Source organism: Anomalospiza imberbis, chromosome 3, assembly GCF_031753505.1.
Source record: "Anomalospiza imberbis isolate Cuckoo-Finch-1a 21T00152 chromosome 3, ASM3175350v1, whole genome shotgun sequence".
NCBI lineage: Eukaryota > Metazoa > Chordata > Aves > Passeriformes > Viduidae > Anomalospiza > Anomalospiza imberbis.
In genome coordinates, this window is record NC_089683.1 from 93,313,282 (window position 1) to 93,334,747 (window position 21,466).

Consider the following 21,466-nt stretch of genomic DNA (forward strand, 5'->3'; position numbering starts at 1 on the left):
ACTACACAGGTTAGAGCCCTTTTTCTGAAACTTCAGATGTTAATTAACAGTGAAAGGGCAGTGTTAATAGCTTTGCTGTTTTTAAGCTTGCTGGGATCATTACTTTACTCCACATAGCAAGGAAAGAAGAAAATGTTCACAATCAACAGCAAGAAGTAAGCTAGAACTGGCCGTGGGTCAGTAAGAAAAGGAAGACTTGATGAACAATGCAGGAACAATGAATTGGGTTATTGAGTTGTATGTACAGACATGACTGTGTGACAGGGTGCGTATTTTTACCACACACAAATGTGTGGCGAGTTGGACTTTCTCATTTGCCTTCTGCCATGTTCATTTATGTAGTCTGCTCCCACGGCCCCTACCAAGAGCCATGCTCTCCAACAGCCTGCACTGTCTCCTGGAGAAGAAACCTACTTCTGGCCCAAATAAGTGTTCACCATTTTTTCTGGGTATTTTTGGAAGTAAATAAAGGGCACTTTCCACTAGAAACAATTTTATCCCAGGACAGAGGATAGTACAACACAAAACTATACAGGGTCATTTGCATTTTAAACTCAACAGTTTCAAGATCAATCTTCTTCAGCTATTAAAAAAATTCAAAAACATGCTGAGTGGAGGCAAAGCTTACACTTCAGATACACTACTTCTGATATTTGAGGGGTTCAGCACAGACACTATCCCATAAACTTTCCAGCATCATATATATAAGCACAGGGACACATTTATTTCTTCGGATAGAAAACATGGAGTAGATGACCATCACATCACTGGTGAAAACTGCTATGTCATAAAATAGCCCACAGCTACTGGAATTTTTAAGTTCCTGTAACCAAGTAGCATGTGCCAAGCCAGGCAATCCTGATGAATTACATTAGAAGCCTATAGACTTCTCAGAAATAATTAATTTGTTCAGATTTGCATCTGCACAAAGACATACATACAGTCACATTTCTGAAGGAAAATAAATTCTGACTTCTTACATTCGTGTATTTCCCCTCAAGGATAAACCTGTAATATTATTAACTATAATAAAGCTCTAAAATGGATGCTAAAATGGTGTTTGAGGGCAGCATCCATCAGACACTCCAAAAACATATATAAGCTAAATTCTAGTGCACTATATAAAGGCAAGTTTCAGCTAGAAAGCTTTACTGTGATTTGTGGCACTTTAAAAGCACCCTTGTAACAATTTTAATAGTTTAAAATATTGGAGTTTAGTCCCAAAGAGATGTAGCTAGTGCTAAACTGCCATTTTAATGGAATTTTTGCACCCCCTCTCTATGCTCTACTTTATAAATAAACCTCTAGACTTTTTATTGATTTCTTTTAACATGATCGATTGAGCCTCTCTAGGAGAGAGGGCAAAAGAACAACACACGAAAAATTACAGGTTCACAGTTTGTGAAAGGGACAACAATAACAAAACCCCCAAGAGAAAACAATTACAACACACTGCATATATGCCTGTGTTCACTGCTTTCTGCTCTGCCTTGTTCCTGTGTGCATATAGATGTATCTGCCACGACTTCCTCATTAAATTCACCATGAGAAACAAGTAAAACAATCATGTACAGTTGTATGATGTGCTGTACATCCTTTCAGTTACAAAGCCTAAACTTGACTTCAGCATGTCTGACTTGAGTAGCTCGTGCTCTGAAGCGGTGTAGGACGTGCCATCAAAATTATTTCAAAGGACCTGTAGAAGCCCAAGGTCAATGTTCTGCAGATGCAGAAGTAAAAACATCCAAGAAAGTTTTTTCTATTGTATATATAGCATGAATTAGGGTAAATTAATACAGTTAGTTGGTCTTAGAGGGTCCTGTGCCAGACAGCTCACCAGGATACTGTCCTGCTGACCCAAATTCTGCAACCAGCTCTGCCCATGTGAGCACTGCCAAGTGCACTTGTGGTCAAGCTGTGAGATCACTCCTCCTCCTACAATCCAGCTCAGAAACATACTACAGAAACACCATGGCAGAATAAAAGCTTACTACCCCTGTGCATGGATGCCCACCCACAGGAAGGAGAAACTGTTAGTTTTCTGACACAGAGACAGACCTACTTGAAGTCGTGTGATCCAATTCTCAGTTGCCAACATTATGCAAGGGATAAGCAGAACAGCTCATACCACAGGTTTCTTTCTTACATAGGAAGAACATGAAGGACAACCAAACAAAAAGGAAACAGAATACTGGCAGCAAACTAAACTGGGTAAGTACAGTAAAAAATATTTAGCAGCCTTTTGTCTTTATCCTGTTTGGTTTATCTCTCCTTACTGCAATGTATTTTCTAAAATCTGGATCTGTTCACTATATATATGTGACTAGATTAAAAAGATTCCTTGAACACATGACTGTGCAATATGATTTAAATTCTTTGCAAGATCTCACAAACTCCTGTGTGCTTAATTTTAGAAACAAGGACAACAAAAAAAAAAAAAAAACCCAACAACGTCTGCCATTTCCATATGTGCACTATATTTCACTAGTTCTTTACCAGAAATGAAGAAAAAAAAAAAAATACCAAAAACCTCCCCACAAAAGAATGTTAGGGGCATTATGTCTTTCCTGATACTTTGAAATACAAGATACTTCTGACTTGTTGGTCACCTAGACATCTGTTACACCCAGCTCTAAGTTCTCTCCAACTGAAACACAGAAGGAGTGGTAATTCAGAGAGCTATTTGTGGAAATGCGAAGATAATGTGACAGCAATATCATGGATACTGGGGGATTCTGGTTATGCAATTGTTATGCTGGGTATGCTCTGGTTATGCCCCAAAATGATTTTCAGTGGACTCAGCTGCATCATTCCAAGTCCAGAGTGACTACAACTCTCCCCAGATCCTCCTCTTGGTGGTTGTCTCTCAGAGGATGGAAGGAGATGCAACATCAGCAATTACTATCACAGCAATGAGCCATGGGACCCAATGCACAAATGTGCAATGTAACAGCAACCAGTTATGCAACCTGAACAGCTCGGGATGCTTGATAAACACAGGGGGACAGGCAGGTTCAAAGAGTGGGAGTCTGCCAGACTCGAGATCTCATGTCACATCTCCAACCAGCCCCACACCACCCAAGTCACCAAGCAGGGATGCAACACATATCCAATTCTGTTCCTGGGGCTGGTACACACATCAGAAGGGACTGTGTGTTTTCCCCAGTTTAGCCAAAGCACATATAAAGACCCAAAACTTGACCTCTTGACTACTTCTTGGAGGTCACATCTCTACAAGTGGATGGTGGAACTGAAAGACCAGCACTGCTACCAACCATGCTGTTGCTCTGCGAGGAACACGACCTTCAGAGGCCAATGCTTTCAGCCTGGTCTTTTTGCTGGTGCTTAACTCGCACAATTCTTTAATCCCATTAAGCATCTGATTTTTAAATACCGCTCCGCCTTGGCTCAGAGGCACCTGCTACTGACAATTATCAGAGAACATATGTAAGAAAAAAAAAATAGCATATGTCTGTACAAATAGCTGCAGCAATGAAGTGCTCCTCGTAAGCTCTAGAAGAGACCAGTAATTGCAGCAGCTCCAGGGCGTGTACGAGCACTGACCGCTCAAAAATGCGGGGTTACACCAACACGTGCCCTCCCAGCACATCCCTCAGCCCTTCCCCCTGCATCCCCTTGCTCTTGACTACGGCAGATAAAGAGATGTAAAGAAATATAAAGTGTGTGAAAGGATATTGGTAACTTTTGCATGCCAGGAGCCCAATCCAAAGCTGTTCCTGCAAGTCTTCCTGCAGGAGGTACCCGGAGGCGTCCCTGCCTTTCTCCCAGGGCAGAGGGCACTGATTGAGACACACACAAGAAGGGAAATCCCTCTACATCCACTGAAGTGTCAGATTAGTTTGTTTTGCTAATGCTGTGGTTTTTTGCATTTTTTTTAACTTATTGGGATGAATCCCATCCCCACAGCCTCAGCCCTCCCAAAACAGTAAAAATAAATTAAAATGCTCTACATATAGGACATTATGGCTGGAAGTTCAGCAAGAGAGTCGGAACAATGGTTGTCCTTTTGTCTCTGTGCATATTAGTACCACCACCAGCTCGCTACCAAGTCTGCTGCACTCAAATGCACAAATTCAACATTTCTCCCCTTTCTTAATGTATTTATTTTTCCTCTGGGAAGTGACTTACTTTAAAAAATTGCTTTATGATTAAAAAACACAGCAATCAACTTTTCAAAATGTCAACTTTAATTTGATTTCTGTTTCCCTCCTCCCATCTCCTCAGGCTCTCACAGGAAACCCCCATGCCTCCATTTTACACTTTGCCACAGCTGTAGCCCTACATCAAGCCCAGAAGAGCAACTCCAAAACCTGGAGATTTCTGGTAGAGATGAGGAGCTCTCTACTCCCTGTCACGGAGCTCAGCTTTGCACATGGGACATTCAGCAACAACGTAAGAGCTTTAGTTCAAAGCTTACTCAGTCTCACAAGGGCAGGTTTTGCCCTGCAGGGCTATGGGGACAAAATCTACCCAACCATGTGCCACAGCAAACTCCTGACCTGGTCATCAGAAGTGCCAAAAGGCACAGTGCCGTCCTTTGCTTGCTTCCGCTGCAGCAGGGATCCTGGGAACAACGCGGCATTAGGGGGCCACCCAGTCTGGCCGCATACACAGCAAGGAAATGAGCTACATTCCCACCAGTTTCAAAAGGCTTTGCACCAGATCTTCATTTCTCCTCATCGCACAAAATTCAGAGCATTTACGATGAAGTTATCGACGTGCCACAGTCAGCAAAGGAAAACTCGCAGCACAGAGCTAATGATCAGTTAATAACCCAACAGGGAGGAGAAAAAACCTCTGAATTTAGCATGGCTGATGTAAGCTGTGATGTCATTTCCACACATAGGCCAGTGAAGAAAAAAAAAAATCTTTTTTTTTCACATCCAAGATACAGAGATATGTAAATTGCTTGGCTTCCATTTCAAATAAACAGTGTAAGATAACCCCAAAATTTAATAATGCTTTCAGCCTTCGCTCCTGCTCTTCAGAAGACTCAAAGCCTTCGACAGGATCAGCTCACTGGGAGAGCAGGGAGCCAAACCACTTGTACAGGCACGCACCCTCAGCACCGTCCCACCCAGCAGTGCCAGCACAGTCTGGTTCTCACTCTTCAACAAGATGTTTGGTTTGGGTTTTTTTTTATTTTGGAGGAAGTAATTTTAAACAAAGAATAATAAAAAAATCACTTTGCTCCAACAGCTCTGAAGGATTTTTTGGTACGATTATGGCCAAAATTAACTATTCTCTAAGGACAGATTAAACAAGCCAAGCAAAACAGGTCAGAAGATCAGAGAGAAAGGGCATCTTAGAATTATGAAAGATGCTCAGCTAAATTAACAAAAAAAAAAAAAAAAAAAAAAAAGAAAAAACTAACAAAAAAACTTCATCCAAGCAGAAGAAACTGCTGAAAGAACAATCTGAAAGTAAAAAAAAAAATAAACTTACTAAATTTGGGTAACTCAGGAAATGCTGTAGAATAATTTTACCATTTAAAAAAAATAATTACTTTCTTTAAATTAACCCCTCCTCCTTCTCCCCCCAAAAGGTAACTTCTTAATTGGAACTCTCCCGTAAGTGCTGTGCATTCCTATTATGCCAGTAAATAATTTCAGAACTTGAGAACATTTATAAGAAAATTCAACCTGGAGGGTAATTTTCCTGAAATTTCTGTTTGGCAAATGAAAATAGTTTTCAACAGATGAATATCCTTCCCTGTAATTGTTATTCTGTTGCCATCATGTAAATTGGTGTTTTACACAAATGCAGCTTGAAACCTACCTACTAAAAGAAAAACAACCCAAGATAAAAACAACCCTCACAGAACAGGGTAGAACAGTACTAAAAACATGTAAGCACAGGTTTCTAAATAGTAAAAAAGAGGTCGTTGCATAATTTATTCATTTTCCTACTAGTTTCACAGATGAAGATAGCAGCACCATGAGATAGCCAAAAGATTTTTTTTGCCTTTAGCTTAGTAATTTACAAGCCTTTGAGTTTCACTGCATTTTGTTGTTGTTCACCGGGAAAATACTGTGGAAATAACATTTACCTGCATTCTCAGTGTACCAAGCTTGTTGAGCACAGCTCCATAGAGACACATCCCCAGCAAGCACCACACAGATTTACCGTAAGTTGGTGACTAATCCTTACAGCGTACCCTGTACATGTATCACTGAGTCAGCTTGAAAGTTTGTTCATTCACTCAAACACCACTTCTTCCATTCTCCTCTCTCTGATCAGCAGGCAGGTGTGAAATCTGCCTTTCCTCCATTCAAGGAGGGCTTCTTACTGCCTGAACAAGCAAAAGGTGCAGGTACAAAAACTTGCTGCTCTTGTAGAGGATTGTCCTAAGAAAACGCACGCTTGCCTACACAACAGCATAAAAACAAACAGATCCAAAGAAAGAAAGCCCTACATTTGCTTTCAGCAAGAAACTTCTGTGTATGCAAGGAAGGAGCCCTGCAGGGAGGGACTCTCCAGGGGGCACAAGCTGACCCTGCTACTGGAAAAACTTCCCGGTTCCCACATTTGGCAATCTAACGTACAAAGCCTGCGAGAAATGCCCAGTTTAAGTTTTACTGGCAACAAAACCAGTAGCAGAACAATGCAGCTACATATTCTACATAGCTGTAATGGCCACATATGACTTTGCATTTGCTGAAGCCTAAAGTAAGATGCCCCACTCTTTTGTTCTCTTTTTTCGTATCTTGCAATTTGCATAATTAGCAGTATGGATTTTCCAGAAATAACCTGAAAGCAAAAGTTCTTCCTGAAAAAAAAAAAAAAAAAAAAAAAAGCAGCTGTTTATGCAAAGGATAGACTGGGGCTTAAATATAAGGATTTTCCTTATATAACTAAAGCCCCTTTGTAATTATGATTCTTCAACTGGAAGAATACAATTATTACAGAGTAAAATAATTAAATAATTACAAGGAGCTGCCGTCAGTTATACGCAGACCCAACCTTGCACATTCTCTCAAACAGTCACACAGGTAGTTCAACCAACTGTAACAAGAGGAGGCATTGCTATAGATGACTAAAAGTTGAAAAATCTGGTCCAATACTGAGCACACAATCCAACGGAAGCCTTCCCATCAGCCAGCTTTATGTAGTAATCTATGTGCCATTGCCATATAATGTCTGCACTGCAACCTTATTCATTTTGGACCATCGCCTACTGGCTGAGAGGTGGCCTTTAAAACCAGATGAGCCCATGTTATTTTAATGAACCCCTACTTTAACAAACGATCAAGCAGTTAGCCTAGGGATTGTATGCTGACAGACTTCCAGCATCAAAGTACAGCTCCTTTCATAAATTAGAGTAATTCTGTGGTATTAGTCTATCGTTTATGTATGTGCATGCAACATCCAGATTAAAACTTCTGAAAGTTGGAAATCGTTGAAATAAAAGTCTGCTAAGACTTTATTTTATCATTCCCACTCATGTTAAGCAGTACCTCACTATGCAGGCAACCACATTTGGCTTAACTTACATTCTTTTCATTAACAAAACAGTACTTAATCCTATATCTTTTTTCTGTGAACCTCCCTTTTCAGGTGTATTATTTCTTTAAATCTAAAGCTGTTTTCAACTTCAAAGACCAACTTTTTACTACAAGCAATATAGAAGCAGTAAAATTCATCCTCTGCAATGCATCTTTGGTTTTCAAGTATATAAACGGTGAAATCTTTTTTCATTTTACCTGCAAGGCATATTCTTTTATTCATGCTCTTTCATTATAATAGCAGTAACTTTAGAAAAGTATTAATTATAAACCATCTCTTACAAAATTTCATAGTCCTAAAAAAAAACTTCTTTTCCTCACTTTAAAAAAATTTTGCCTCTCATTTTCTAATGTTATCAATCTCATACATACAGCAATACTTTTTCATTGTGATCCATGCTGCTTACATACCAATTTACTCAACTCTGACAGCATAAAACAAGCTTAACTGACCAAAAAAAAAAAAATACAGAGAATCACTGTCCACCATCACAACTGAGAAACCTCTTCAAGTCTTGGAAACACAGCATCAACGGAAGAATGAGGGAGAATTTGCCTGCCCTTACTTCTGCAAATATTTTGGCTTAGAGGAATTACTGCCACCTTAAATGGAGACATGCCCCTACCATATTCAGAAATATGTGTTTAACGTAGTTATGAATATGAATCCCACTTCACCAGACATAAATTGCCTGCTAATTTAGAAACCTCCCTCCACTCCCCCGCTCGGTACCTGATGCTTTGCCATGCAGGCTTATTGAAACACACGGTGATGGTTTGCAGGGCATTCCTGTGGATGGGGACAGAAATGTCGTTAGTGCTCAGAGACACCGTCTAACAAAGCAGACACTTGGTTCCTACAACTTGTGTTACCTTGCTGTGATCAGGGGGGTGAAAGCCCTTCCAGACAGAGGCAAGAATGCCATTTCTGACACTCAAATGCCTCCATGAAAAGACTGCATCTTGCCTCGTTTGGCATGCTCCTGCTCGCGGCAAGTGTGCTGCCAGAGAGAGTTAGAACTTCAAACAGCTTTATTCAGCCCTTTCAAATAAAGTATCCTGGTTCAGCATCTCACCACTAAAGCATGTCAGTCTCTGAGATGGTTTTCTGCCTTATTTTTGCCAGAAACTCATTAGAATATCACTGCAAGTACTTGTTTATTATCATTGCTCTGATGCTGAATTCACATTTTTATAGTGATCAATAAAAACTAAATCAGCTCACTACACACTCAGCCCACACATGAAGAAAATTAATTTAACAAGATCAAAGTGGTCTACCTTCTACTGCTGTAAAATCACAACCAGCCTGATTTTTTTTGCCAGTTATCTTTGAAGAATGATTGGAAATGAATAAAAAAAATCATTCTGGAAGCATATACTGAAATTGCAGATACAAAATAGAGATAGGAGGACACATGCAAGCAACCACATGGGAGACCTTTGCTTGAATTGGAACTGCATGGCAGGCCAAAGCATCAGTGCTCTAGCAAAGCTGCACTACTGAGTGTGGCTGAACATGAAGCATTTTTTCTGTTTCACCAAGATACATAAGGGTTCCTCTGCAACACTAAATATAAAATTTTGAAATGTAACCAAAAAAAAACCAAAATCCTGCCAATGAGTTAACATCTGAACTGCTTCCACACATTTCCCTCCAGATATACTAGGGGCACAAGCAGCAACAAAACTCCCGCGTTCAGCATTGAGCTACACATGGCGTGTACTTGTGGTTCAGGTGACTACAGGCTCCAGTTCAGCTTTGTAAAGGCCACAGAGCTCAGGGTTATTTCAAGGCCCACTGTGGCCAAGGAGCCATTAAAGATGCTTTCAGCCTCTCAAAAGAGTGCAACGTGCAGCCCTCTCCTTGCTGAAAGCAGCAAGGGGCCAATTCAAACACCATCACCTCTCTGCAAGGTAAGCCCAGCTTCCATGCTCAACATAAAACAAAATATAAAAGAGGCAGACCAAAAAAGAAGCAGTTGAGACAATGTTTACAAAACTTTAAGTCAATATCCTAAATATTTCAGGGCTTTGGAAGCCTACATTTTAGGGAAAAGAAAGCCCAGTTTACCTATGTAGGGTCTTCCAAGTATTCCTACTTGTGAACCATGTAAAGTCTGATCAGCATGCATTATTTTACTTAATACACCACTACTGTTGCTACCAATGCTAATTTTTAACATCACAAAAAGAGCAAATAGGTAGCAAATCTGCTTACAAAATAACAAGAGCACTATTTACTAGTCAGGGTTGATTTTTTCTGGTACAAACAAGATCTTCCACTAGGTCATCTTCTCCACCAGCAGAAAGAGACAGCAAAGTAGCAGAAGAATGAAGCACTGGTGGTAAAAGTCCAGGAGACAGCACTGCCAGCTGCACTCCTGCTCCAACACCGAGCACCTACAGGCACTTGCCAAAGAAGCCCCATTTACCTCCTCCTTCTTCATGAACCGCTGCACTGTCCAAAAGAGTAAGTAACTTTTAGTCTCTGATCAAAATGTGTATTAAAATCCCGTTATCTTAGGTCTCCAAACTTTCACAGATTTGAAATGCAGTATTTCCTAACCTGCAGTATTTAAAAACTGTATTCAAAATTAAAGTACATGGGATCTCTTTTGAGGAAAAAAAATATTATTACATATAGATAACATATTTCCTGGTCCTCAATACACTGTATTCAATTCTGCCTGGAGAACAGAGGGCTATTTCAAGTTATGCAAAGCTCTAGCAGCATTCATTACATGAGGACCCACTTAAGATCATACTCTTGCAAGAGCACCCATATGCATTAGAGCCACAGGACAGCAGGTTTACCTTACTGACATTCCAGGATTGTAGTGGGTGCTCTGTTAAGAAAATGAAAGAAGTTACTATGTAGGTCAAGTGTGGAATTAAAAATAAATTTTAAAAAAAAGCTAATGTAGCTGTAATTGGCATAACCCTCCAAGTGTAAATAGAGATCCTTCCAGGAAAATGCACTTCTAGTTCTGATTTGGCATGTGAAACATGACAGTACTGGGAAAAACACTTTCCAGCTAGTACAACTGGAACTCAGACAGGACCCTCACCCACACAGAAGTGTTGTGAAACCCCTCAATGCCCTAATAATATTCACTATTCACCAGCAGAATTTTTGGTTTACTAGGGAAAATGTATTTAAAGTAATTTCTAAACACACCAGCATTTGCTATTTTTTAGTTTTAAATATAAAAACTAGAACACAGACTTCCTTCCTATCCACCCTCATGCCCCCCCAAATACACATACACTAAAAATATATAAATAAAGGAAATGAAACTTCCCCATCAATGAAAATTGGGCGGCAGGGGGGAGAGGGAGAAGAAGAGAGGAGGGACTGGAGAACAAAGCCAAAAATTTCTTTTTTTTTTTTTTTAACAGAAGATTTCAGCCATTCTCAAGTTTTAAACTTGCTTCGCAGTATTGGGTAATTTTTTTTGCACAGTCTGATGCTCAAATTATTTAGGATTTGACATTCACTTAAAAATAAAGTACCTGATATAAATTCTGCACCTCAAATGGCCCCTGTCCTTTAAAAGTCCTGGTAAGCCTTGTTCTAGCCAGATGGCGTGAACAAAAACCTCACCATCAGGGATCCTTTAAAAAGGAGGTGCTGATAATTTAACATTTAACTTACACCTACCTGTTCTGCTGGGGCAATCCTTCCCAATCCATATTTTGTAGTCTTTACACTCCAGGGTTAGCCTGAGTAAGCTTTAGTACCTAAATCAGAGTTTTTGCTTTTTACTGAACATGAGATTTTTGACAAAGGGTGGGGTGGGGGGCAGAGGGGAGAAGGAATCAAAAAAGACCATCTACAACAATCTTGTTTTGCTATAGTTGCAATGAACTTTAAACATGAAGAGGAAAAAAAAGGCAAACGAAAACAAAATCTTGCAGCTCTGCACTTCAAGGACATATCACAATGCGGGCTCTACAAAAAGTCTTACCATGAGCAGTTGATGAGGGGAGGGAGGAGAAAGGCAGAAACCATTTTCTGGCTGAACTAAACAGACAGGAGAAAATCTGTGACAAGACCCAGGATGGCTGCTCGAGACATTGGTGGGGTATGGAAACTCAGCACTTGTCACCGTGTGCCTGGGAAGTGACAACAGCCCACCTGAGCAGAGGACGGGAAGCCGAAGAGAAGCGATTTGTCTGAAATTCTAACAACATTTAAACTGTAAGTTGGAGAATGACAAACTAAAATGAAAATTTTAAAAAATCAACTACCCTTTGAATCTGCCTCATATCAGGATTTTGGGTCTTTCCAGAGCAAATCATCAGTCAATTATGAAAACTTAGGTGGGCTGTTTGTGTGTGACACATTACTCTTTGTTACAGAGTAAGCCGAAACCACAAGACTCATTTCACTCAGAGCTTCAAAATATACCTAACGCTCCAGGACTACTCCAAAACCCTTCAACTCCCCCACTCTAATGCAAAGAGTTTAAACTTAAAAAAAAAAAAATCAAACACTATTACACAGTAATAGGGCATATATTTAAGAGCATGTCCTGGGTTCCCCAAACCATTATCCTCTCAAGAATAAATTATGTATTCTCCTTCAAGTTTCTGTGGCAGCAGGCTGTAGCCTAAGCACATTTTCCAGGTTTTCACCACACAAATCAATGGTTTGGGGTTTTTTTTCTGCTGCTGTTTTGAGCAGGTCCAGGTGAGCCCCCATCTCCACCATCACGGAGTGACACAGGCAAGCCAGAAAGACAGAAAAGAAACTACTATCAAAACACTATTCCTTCTGCCTGCAGAAACCAACATCCAACAAGAACCAGTGTCAATATGAGCTGCTGGCTGACTGTGTCACCCACTTTGTCCTCCTGGCCAGCCTGGACATACAGTGGCAGCAGCAAGGAGATGATGGTGCAAGAGCCCATTCTCGGCATTTCAGATCTAACAGGAGATACTCCCACAAGCTCCATAGTTAACTTGGCACCTAAACACATGCTGCTCAAAAGTAATTTCAGTGAATCTCTTAAATCTGTTTGGTTTCAAGCAAATAGTTACTAAAGACAAAAAAAAAAACCAAATAAAATTGTTGCTACTGTTCTTTGAACCAGGTTCAGACCTACTCTTTGAAGGAAGAGTCGCCTTTCTTAAAATATACTTGAATGTGCTATTTTAGTCTTTATCTTAGAAGGCCCAATTTCCCCTCACAGCCCTGCAACTGATTACAGTAATAGGTTTCTCAGAGATGGACAAGTTAAGAAGAGGTTTTGTAACTTCACATACAGCAAAACGTATGGAATTTGCTGCCCTCCTTTTTCTTTAGTTTTGAATGCAGCCCCTCAGTCCCTCCCCACTTACACACATGGTAACTCCACCCTTGTAAGCAGTGCCATGAAGTCAGAGTGACCACTTGTGCTCCTCACCTCACATAAATAACCACGGGTGTGGCAGCTACTCCAGGCAGAATTCGTACGCGCACTTGAAGATGCTTTTGCCTATTTCTCTCAGGTGGAGGGTAGGCAAAAGGATCCGTTAATTTCAGGGACAGGAAAAATTGTAGTTCTGATGATAATTTTTTATTGGAACTATGCAGCTCTCAAAAGAATGCGAGGGGAGGAAACAAATTGTTTCCACATCAACCATTATTTTGTGTCTGTCAAACACTGCTTTAAAAATAAAAAACAAAAAACAAACACATATTTCTAAGGAAGCTGAAATGAAACTGCCTTATCTCACAGTTATTATGACATATTAAGGAGGCACAACGTAGGGCCCTTCATTTTTACACTGTTCCATTACAGTACTGGCAAAGGGAGAGAAGGGCCTTCTCAAACACTTGGCTGAGTAAGTTTTTAGCTGACATATTCCCCACCTGATTAGAAGAAACAAACAAAAAAAAAAAAAAAGGATGAAAATATTCACAGCAAAATATTAGCTTACTGTTTTAGGAGACCTATAGTACTTTACAGAACTGCTCTTCTTATACTTTTCTCATACTCCCTGCCAGATGCCAAGTTATGAGCCCAGTTTATAATTGCAAGCCTCACTGTATCACCTGAAGAATTAAAATGACCACAAGAAGAGAAGCAACAGACTTTTGCGTTTAAAATCTAGGCATTCCTTTTTTCTATCTAGGCTAGTTGAGCACTACCCAGAAGCAAAACAAGCCTAAAACAAGGACTTGCTTTATGGTTTTAATGAATACTGGAGGATTTTCAATAGGCAGATCATCATTATTAAGATACGGGTTGAGAAAATGAAATGGCTTAGGCATGGAGACTTTTTCAGTCTATCGAAATACAACATGAGTCAATGTTAGGTAGAGAGGTTAGTCATGCTGTGGTTTATTTACACTCATGTTGGCCCATGATACTAAACACTGGAGGCAGGATGCCTGCCTGGCTACCTGTGGCCTCATTCCTCTTCCTCAGGGAGGGATGCCAACAGCAGAACATACACTGACACAGCAGCGTGATTAAGCTCCAGTGTTATCATATCACCAAAAGGCCAGTTCTCCAGTTCACACTCGGGCCAAGTTTGACAGTGAAGTGCATTACTTGTATTTGAGTTTGTTTGGCTTTTCAAGATATACAGGTTTAGTACCACCACACCACATGCTGCTCAGGTCCTCACTGAGGTCTCCAACTTCAGAAACACAAGCCGCTCATCAATGGTAGAACAGATTGTTCTAGAGTGTTCATTTGCACCAAAACTTTTCCAGTAGGCTATACTTAAGCCTTTAATTTTTCCAAATATTATCAGAGTATCCTCTACAGTAGAAAGAAAAACAACACATTTTCTTCATATGAAAAATCACTTATCTAAATTCTAGAAGAGAATCTTTATTTGTTTTATGCAAAGCCGCATAGTATGCATGCAGAGAGCACACATGGAACATAGACCCCTTCTATTGTTAAATGTGTGCCTTGGACAACAGAAAAAAGGTAAGATATCAACCAGGGCATATTAAATTCCATCACTTCAGTGGGCAATAAAGCAAAATGGGTTACTTCTAGATAGATGAACCTTATTAATGCAATGGCTCCATTCTGATCCAACTGATCATCCAAGACCACGAAGCAGATAAGCGATGACAGCAAACAGCTGCACGTACCGCATGCAGGAACAACTCATGCACACACTGACATTGCAAGGATGGGTCACTTCATCATGACACTATACCCTGAGTGAAGGCAGCAGACACATCCCTGGTCCCCAGGGGAGCTCTGCGGGCCACAGGCCCAAGCAGGATGGATACTGGCAGCAGAAAGGCCCTGCTGAGCAGCCAGGCCAACCCTGCTAGGTGAACTCTCTCCTCTTCCCATACCCACAGTAAAACTGTAGATACCAACGGCATAAAACTCTCCCCTCAGTGATTACATGCTTAAAACATTAATCATGCAGTTAAACACAGTATTTTCCATAAACATTTAAGCTATGGGTCATCCTATGTATTTTGCTGCCATCGTGTCGGTCTCTAAGAATGTATGAATCTCATCTGTAACTATCTGAATGACGACCAGCACTGATGCGCAAGGAGAGCAAGTGCAGGTCAGATTTTACTGGACGAAAGCAATAACCTGGCTAGGTTTACATTTCGATCAGTCAAGCCTGGTTAGTTGACAGGCAGACGTGAAAACAACTCTGTAAAGTCAGCAGAAGGATGAATAGGCATTATCCATTTATTAACTGGTTAACTGCCGATTAATTTCACTTGCAAATCGCCTCTCCGGTATTTAAATACCTGGCTAAGAGTTTTTGATCCTTACCGCTCCGTAATTTTGACGGGCCAGAAAACCGGAGCGCCCCTCCAGCGCCAAGCCCGCAGAGCGTTCCTCTCCCGCAGGAATGGAGGGAGAAATCCCCATTCCTCCGAAACGAGCTCGCCCCACGCGGTGCCGCCCGGGAAGGGCTCCACAGCAGAGCCCCGGGACCGCTCCGCTCCCAACACTGATACCGAGACGGCACCGAGCACGCTGCGGGACGAAGGACGGGAGGAGTAACGCTTGGGTCGCCCACTCGTGTCAGGGGCCGTGACGGGCAGCGCGGCTCGGAGAACTTCCGCGGCGAGCCCCGCCGAGCCGCCCTTCCCCGCCTATGATCCCGGCACGGCGCGGCGGCGCCCGGGACTCGCGGCAGCGCCGCGGTGGGGGCGCCCCGCGCCGGCCCCGCCGCCCGCGCGGCCCGGGCAGGTACCGGGCAGCGCCCCCCGCCCGCCCGCGCCCGGACGGGCAGGAGGCGGCGGCGGCAGCCGGCAGGGCCTCGGCGCTGCAGACCGAAAGTCAACTGCGAGCTGCAAACTTTTTTCTCCCTCCTCCCCCATCCCCCCCCCCTTTTTTTTTTCCCTCCTCTCCTTCCAGCGCAGCCCCGGCTCCTGCAAAAACGAAACTTGCAAAGCGTTGCCCCTACCTGGCGCGAAGTCTGCAACAAGTGCAGGCGGGCGGGGGAGGGGGGCGGGCGCAGGGTTCGTGGAGGTGTCGGCGAGCGGGAGCAAATCGCAATATTAATTTATTACGGAGCTGCCCCGGGCTCGGTCCTACTTCACTTACAGTACGGCGCCCATCCTGTAAACAAATATCGCTCCGCCAGGAAACGCACTCCCCCGGCCCGGCCCGGCGCGGCCCCGCTGCCCGGCACCCACCCCGGCGGCGGCGGCACATGGAGCGGAGCGGGGCGGGGGCCCCGCGCCGGGGGAGGCTCCGGGCACCGGCACTTACCTCCGGCACGGCCTCCCCCGCCCGCCGAGCTGCCGAGTCCGTGATGCAAAAAGAAAGAAAGAAAAAAAAAAAAAAAAAAAAAGAAAAAAAAAAAAAGAGAAAAAATCTCCGGTGTCAGCAAATCGCTGTCAAATAATTTCCTTGCAGCAGGGAGCCGGGAAAAGCAGAAGCAGGAGGGGGAGGAGGCTGCGGGAGGCGGCGGGATCCCTCCGCCGAGATGGGTCTGGCCCCGGGTAGCGAAGCAGGAAGTAAGGTGTCGGTGGCGCCGCGGCCGCCCGGCCCCGCGGCGGGGCGAGGGGCGCCCGCCGCCCCCGGGGGCCCGCCCGCCGCCGGCCGTGCGCCGCCGCCGCCGCCTCCCTCTCTCCCTCCCTCCCTCCCTCCCGCTCCGCCGCGCCGCGGTCTGGCCGGCAGCCCCTCCTCTCAGGGCGGTGAGCGCAGCGCAGGTGCCGGGGCCACTGGCGGCGACCTGTCAGCGGCTCCCGCCGGGTCGGCGGGGTGCGGGCGAGGGGCTGCCGCGGGATCCCGCCGCATGCCGCAGGGCGGTGGGGCTGGGCACCGCTCCCGCTCCCGCCCGGGCGGCGGCGCCGGGGGACGACACCGTGCCAGCCCTGGGGCCGAGGGGGTCCCGCCGCCGAGGGGCTGGGATGCCGGGGCTGCTCCCCTGGCGCCGGGGTGTCATGCGGAGCGGGGCAGCCGTGTCGGGCCGGGGGCTGCGGGCGCTGTGGCCCGGCCTCCCCCAGCCCCGGGGCGCCGGAGGGGGAAAGTGGCCGCGGTAAAGGCGGGCTCTCGCACCCGGGAGCTCTCCTGCCCTGAGCGGGGAAGGGCTGCTGCGCCTGCTGTGGCTGCCTCCGGCTCCAGGGCGGCTCCTGCGCTTTGGGATAATTCAGAAGTTAATTCTCTGATACAGCGAGCAATGTAGGAACTTGCTCCTGTGGTCACTGATCTTTGCCATTGGTCGTCCTAATTTTTTTTTTTTTTTTAAGTCTACGGAAACATTTTGGTGAAATACCTCATCGGTCCTTCTTCCCTTGGGCTCGGCATTTGCATTAGATTGCACCAAAATGTTCCCTCGCAGGGAAGGATTTTACATCTTGGGGACAGATATGTGGTGCATACAGCTTATGCAGTGCTCTGTTTAAGCTCACAGACAATGACAGACTGTAAGAAACCATCGCTGGGAAGAGAGAAACTGAAACGGGGATGGTTATAGGCCTACTTCTGCCTTCAAAGAGGGAAAAAAACCCTAACAGACAAAACTCTCAAGGGTTATAACTGGAACAGAAAAAGGTCTTTGGTGCTAGCATTTGTGATTCAGCCTTACATTATAATGGTTACCAGCAGCCTCATTTTCTTTTTATGGTCATCCTGGTTTCCTGGTTGCATGACACTTCCATCGGCCCACTGTTCTTAATAATTTAACCTTTTATGACATTGTTTTGATTTACAGTGTAGATTAGAGCAAGAGTGAAAAAGTATGATATCACCCCTTGGCTATTAAATTTCTTTGAACTATACACAAATGTGAGAAAGGCTTGTTTTCTTCCTCGCCAGCTACTAATTTTCTAATTTTATTTTTACTTAACTGAAGAATACCATTCAGATATTGTAAGTTTTCTGTGCTGAGCTATGCAAAATCTATGCTGAGTTTTGGATTAAATGGTGGGCTTGTTTGCTTGCTGGAGTCCTAAGTCATATAAACTATGATGAAAATAGAATTAAAACCGCAACTCAACATGTGCTTTGTTTCTGTTTGTTTTTTTGTGTCTAGTCTGGAACCCAGAATAGCCCATATTACTTGTGATTTCCAAAATGACCTCTGAAAATAAGCAGTGGAATTTAACAGTCTTTCTAGGTTTGTCTCAGCATCTCTACTTGTCCAGTTAATCAATACAAGCAAATCTCTGTTGAATCGGCTAGGTGCTATTTGATTTAGCTGAAACACAAGGGATTTTGGTATAACTCAAAATAGGAGCAAATGTCTAATTTAAATTGGAACAACAAAGAATCATTCGTTCAGTTTGTTAGAGTCTGGTGCTAGTAAGGCCAACATTGTGTCTTTGCCTCTAGTATGGGCCATTCACTTAAGAGTTGGACTTGATGATCCTTGTGGATCCCTTCCAACCCAGAATATTCTGTGATTATCAAGAAGCCTTCTGACATGCTATAAATTGGACCCATCTTTACTCTGCCATAACAAGTTTAGCTACACAAAACTCTTAGCTCTGGACAACATTTCCATAAAATTGTGTGGGCTGGCTGTAGCCAGACTGCATTCTTTGTGTTTATCCTGCCAGTTATGAGCTGGTCTCCATCAAAAGCACAAAACCTTAATTTGTGATCTCAGTTTTCCTGATCCTTCCTCTAATCTTTTAAGGATTGGAGTATCAAGCTTCCCACTTTTGAATTAAAAAAATCAGACTGTGATTTACAGTATTCAACCTCAGAATAAGTCAATAATAATAATAATAATAATAATAATAATAAATAATAATAATAATAATAAGCTTGTCACGATGTTGTTCAACAAGGATTTGGCAGGGATACCTGGCGAGCTGGTGAGCTGGGAGCCGTCAAGCCGGGGTGAGGTCCCGGCCGGCCCAGCCGCCCGCTTGCTGCTGTCAGAAGAGGGAGACCTTGCCCTCTCTTCCCTGCCCGCCGAGCTCGCCAAGGCAGAAGACTATTCCCTCTCTGGGCTAAGTTCCTGCCATTTTGGCGAGCTCCCTGCGAGATCGGCTCAGGGGAGGCTGGGGGCCGTGGCGTGGGGAGGGCATGGGGAGCCCTGCAGCAAGTTGGCACGGTGGCTCAGCTGCCTCCGAACCCCACCAGTGCTTAGGAGCAACACAAAAGCAGCAAATGTCTTACAGTAACTGCCATCACTCTGTCTGAGTCTTGTTAGCGATTAATGCATTTTAATTTTTTTCTAAGTGGGGCTGTTTCAGAAACGAAAGCATTACAGAAGTTTAGAAGTAACAGAGGTCTCTGATCATCCTCCTGGTTCATTCCTTTCTGGCACAGAATTGCTGTGTCATTATTTGCCCAAATGCCTTAGTTTTTATTAGAAGGCTTTGCCTTGAATTTGTAGGCTTTCCAAGAAAGACAATGCTGAAGAAAACATACTATAGCTGTGGTAGGAGGCAACATATCTTTGTTCAACAACTGTAGTCATTAAAATAAAACCACTTCGGACATCTTAAAAAAAACACATTTATGCAAGTATCTTACTGGTCAAAGTCACAGCAGCCAAAATACAGGTGTTCATCCAGTTTCTTGGTTTTAGATGCCTGTTCCCAGGTGGAATTTTGAATTGTGGATGTTATCCTTAAAAAAAAAAAAAAAAAAAAAATCAGACCATAATTATCCAAGTTCATTGAACAAGACTAATGACAGGTTTAGATTTGTTTCAAGGGGGAGCTTTTGAGCCATAAATTGTACTGAGGGATTTCGGTTTAAAAGCAAGTTCAGTTTCAGAATGTGAATTTTGACATAATATGGACTTTATATTTGTAATTGAGATTATGGCCTTATTTTCCAGAAAAAATAAACGCCATTGTGGAAATTTCAAGAGATGACAAATCTGCCCTTTGCTACCTGTTGTTTTGGTGTAATTACTGATCCATCCCGTGGTTAAATGCTTGACCTTGATTTTTCTTTTCAGTTTGTGGGTTTCCCAGCATGAAGTTGCTGGTTCTTTCCTTTCTAAATCAGGTTAGTATCATGTGAATCTCTTGGATTTAGTCAGTCATTTGTCTCTTTCCTTTTAGATGTATAAGACACACTGGAGTCCTACAGGAGAGACAGTGGTAGAATAGTTTTAAAAAGCCAAACACATGTTTTCTGTGATAACATTCCCTGTGCATCAAAAGAGAAGCAGACACAGCTTCCCACAACCTGAGCACACACAAAAAAAATACATTATTATTGGCAATGGGCTTGCTCATAGAACAACAAATGCATAATTCCAGGTTGTCCCTGGAAACATTACCTCTGCTTTGTTTCAAGGTAATGTTAACAACCCTGCTCTCACCTTGGTGCTCTTGCCTTTCATGTACATTGGGGTGTGGTGTTTTGCCCTCTTAGGTCCTGTCACCAGGAGGCTCAGGACATGGAGAGCTTCTAGGATAAAATAGCTTACCCTCTTCAGTGTCACTTCTGACTGCATCCATTGCAAGTCAGAAAAAATGGCCAAGGGTTGAAATGGAGCTGAATAATTTTTAGTAGAAAAGCATCAGGACCCCAGCTACTGCAAACTACTGTGTACTTCCCTTTGTCCACTTCCACCACCCAGGTGAGGAGCAGGCCTGTGTCAGAAGAGCAACATCCCAGCCTTGCTAGTCCAAGTTGCCCCTTGTCCAGTGAAGTGGCTGCTCTGATTCCAGATATGAGGCAAAGTCATGTATTTCACTGGCAGCCTAATATGATCTCAGACCATGCTGCTGCTATTTGAAAACTAATCCTGGAAGTAAGAGATTTTAATTTTTTTTTCTTTCAGCCAGATTGGTTTGCTGATTGCAGAGCATAAGGAATGGTGCAGGAAATGTGCCAAGGATGGGAGAGGATGAAAGCATGCTGCTTTCATTCAGACTGCTGGTGAAAGCCCTGCTCAAAGGGCCCTTCACTACAAGAAAAAAATTGAGGTGCTGGAGCATGTCAAGAGAAGGGCAACAGAGCTGGTGAAGGGTCTGGAGCACAAGTGTTATGAGCAGTAACTGAGGAAACTGGGGTCGTTTAGCCTGGAGAAAAGGAGTCTCAAGGGAGACCACACCGCTGTCCACAACAACAGGAAAGGAGGCTGTAGCAGGGTGGGGGGATGGTCTCTTTACTCAATTAACAAGCAATGGAACTAGAAGAAATGGCCTCAAGTTGCACCAAGAGAGGTTTAGAATGGGTATTAGGAGAAATTTCTTTATGGAAAGTGTAGTCAAGCACTGGAACAGGTTGCTCAGGGAAGTGGTGGAGTTACCATCCCTGGAGGGATTTAAAAGAAGTGCAAGATTTGTGGCTAAGGGAGAGTGGCAGATTTGGAAGTATTAGGTTAATGTTTGGACTCAATGATCTTTTACAACCTGAATGATGCTATGAATCTTTCCATGAATGCTAAAACAAAAGTGAATTGTGATTGCTAAGGTCCTTATGCAAGTTACTGCCTCCAGCTACATGAGTTTGCCTCTTGTTTGCACCCCATGCTGACACTAGTTCCCCAGTGAGCCAGATCACCTCCCAGTGCTGGCAGAAATG

The 21,466-nt window shown here is 43.4% G+C and overlaps 1 protein-coding gene across 6 annotated transcripts in view; it reads right to left on the minus strand.

The window, feature by feature from the left end:
• The window catches only part of TRERF1 (transcriptional regulating factor 1), a 101,086-nt gene extending 84,603 nt beyond the window's left edge, over positions 1-16,483 (minus strand). For 4 of the 6 annotated variants that reach the window (XM_068185807.1, XM_068185801.1, XM_068185805.1 and 1 more), the window contains exon 1: positions 16,232-16,483. The gene's annotated coding sequence lies outside the window, so the exon portion shown is untranslated. Of the gene's footprint in view, positions 1-15,923; positions 15,999-16,231 lie in introns of those variants that run through there. The other 2 variants (XM_068185802.1, XM_068185806.1) reach the window with 2 other exon arrangements.
• Positions 16,484-21,466: the final 4,983 nt, after the last annotated feature.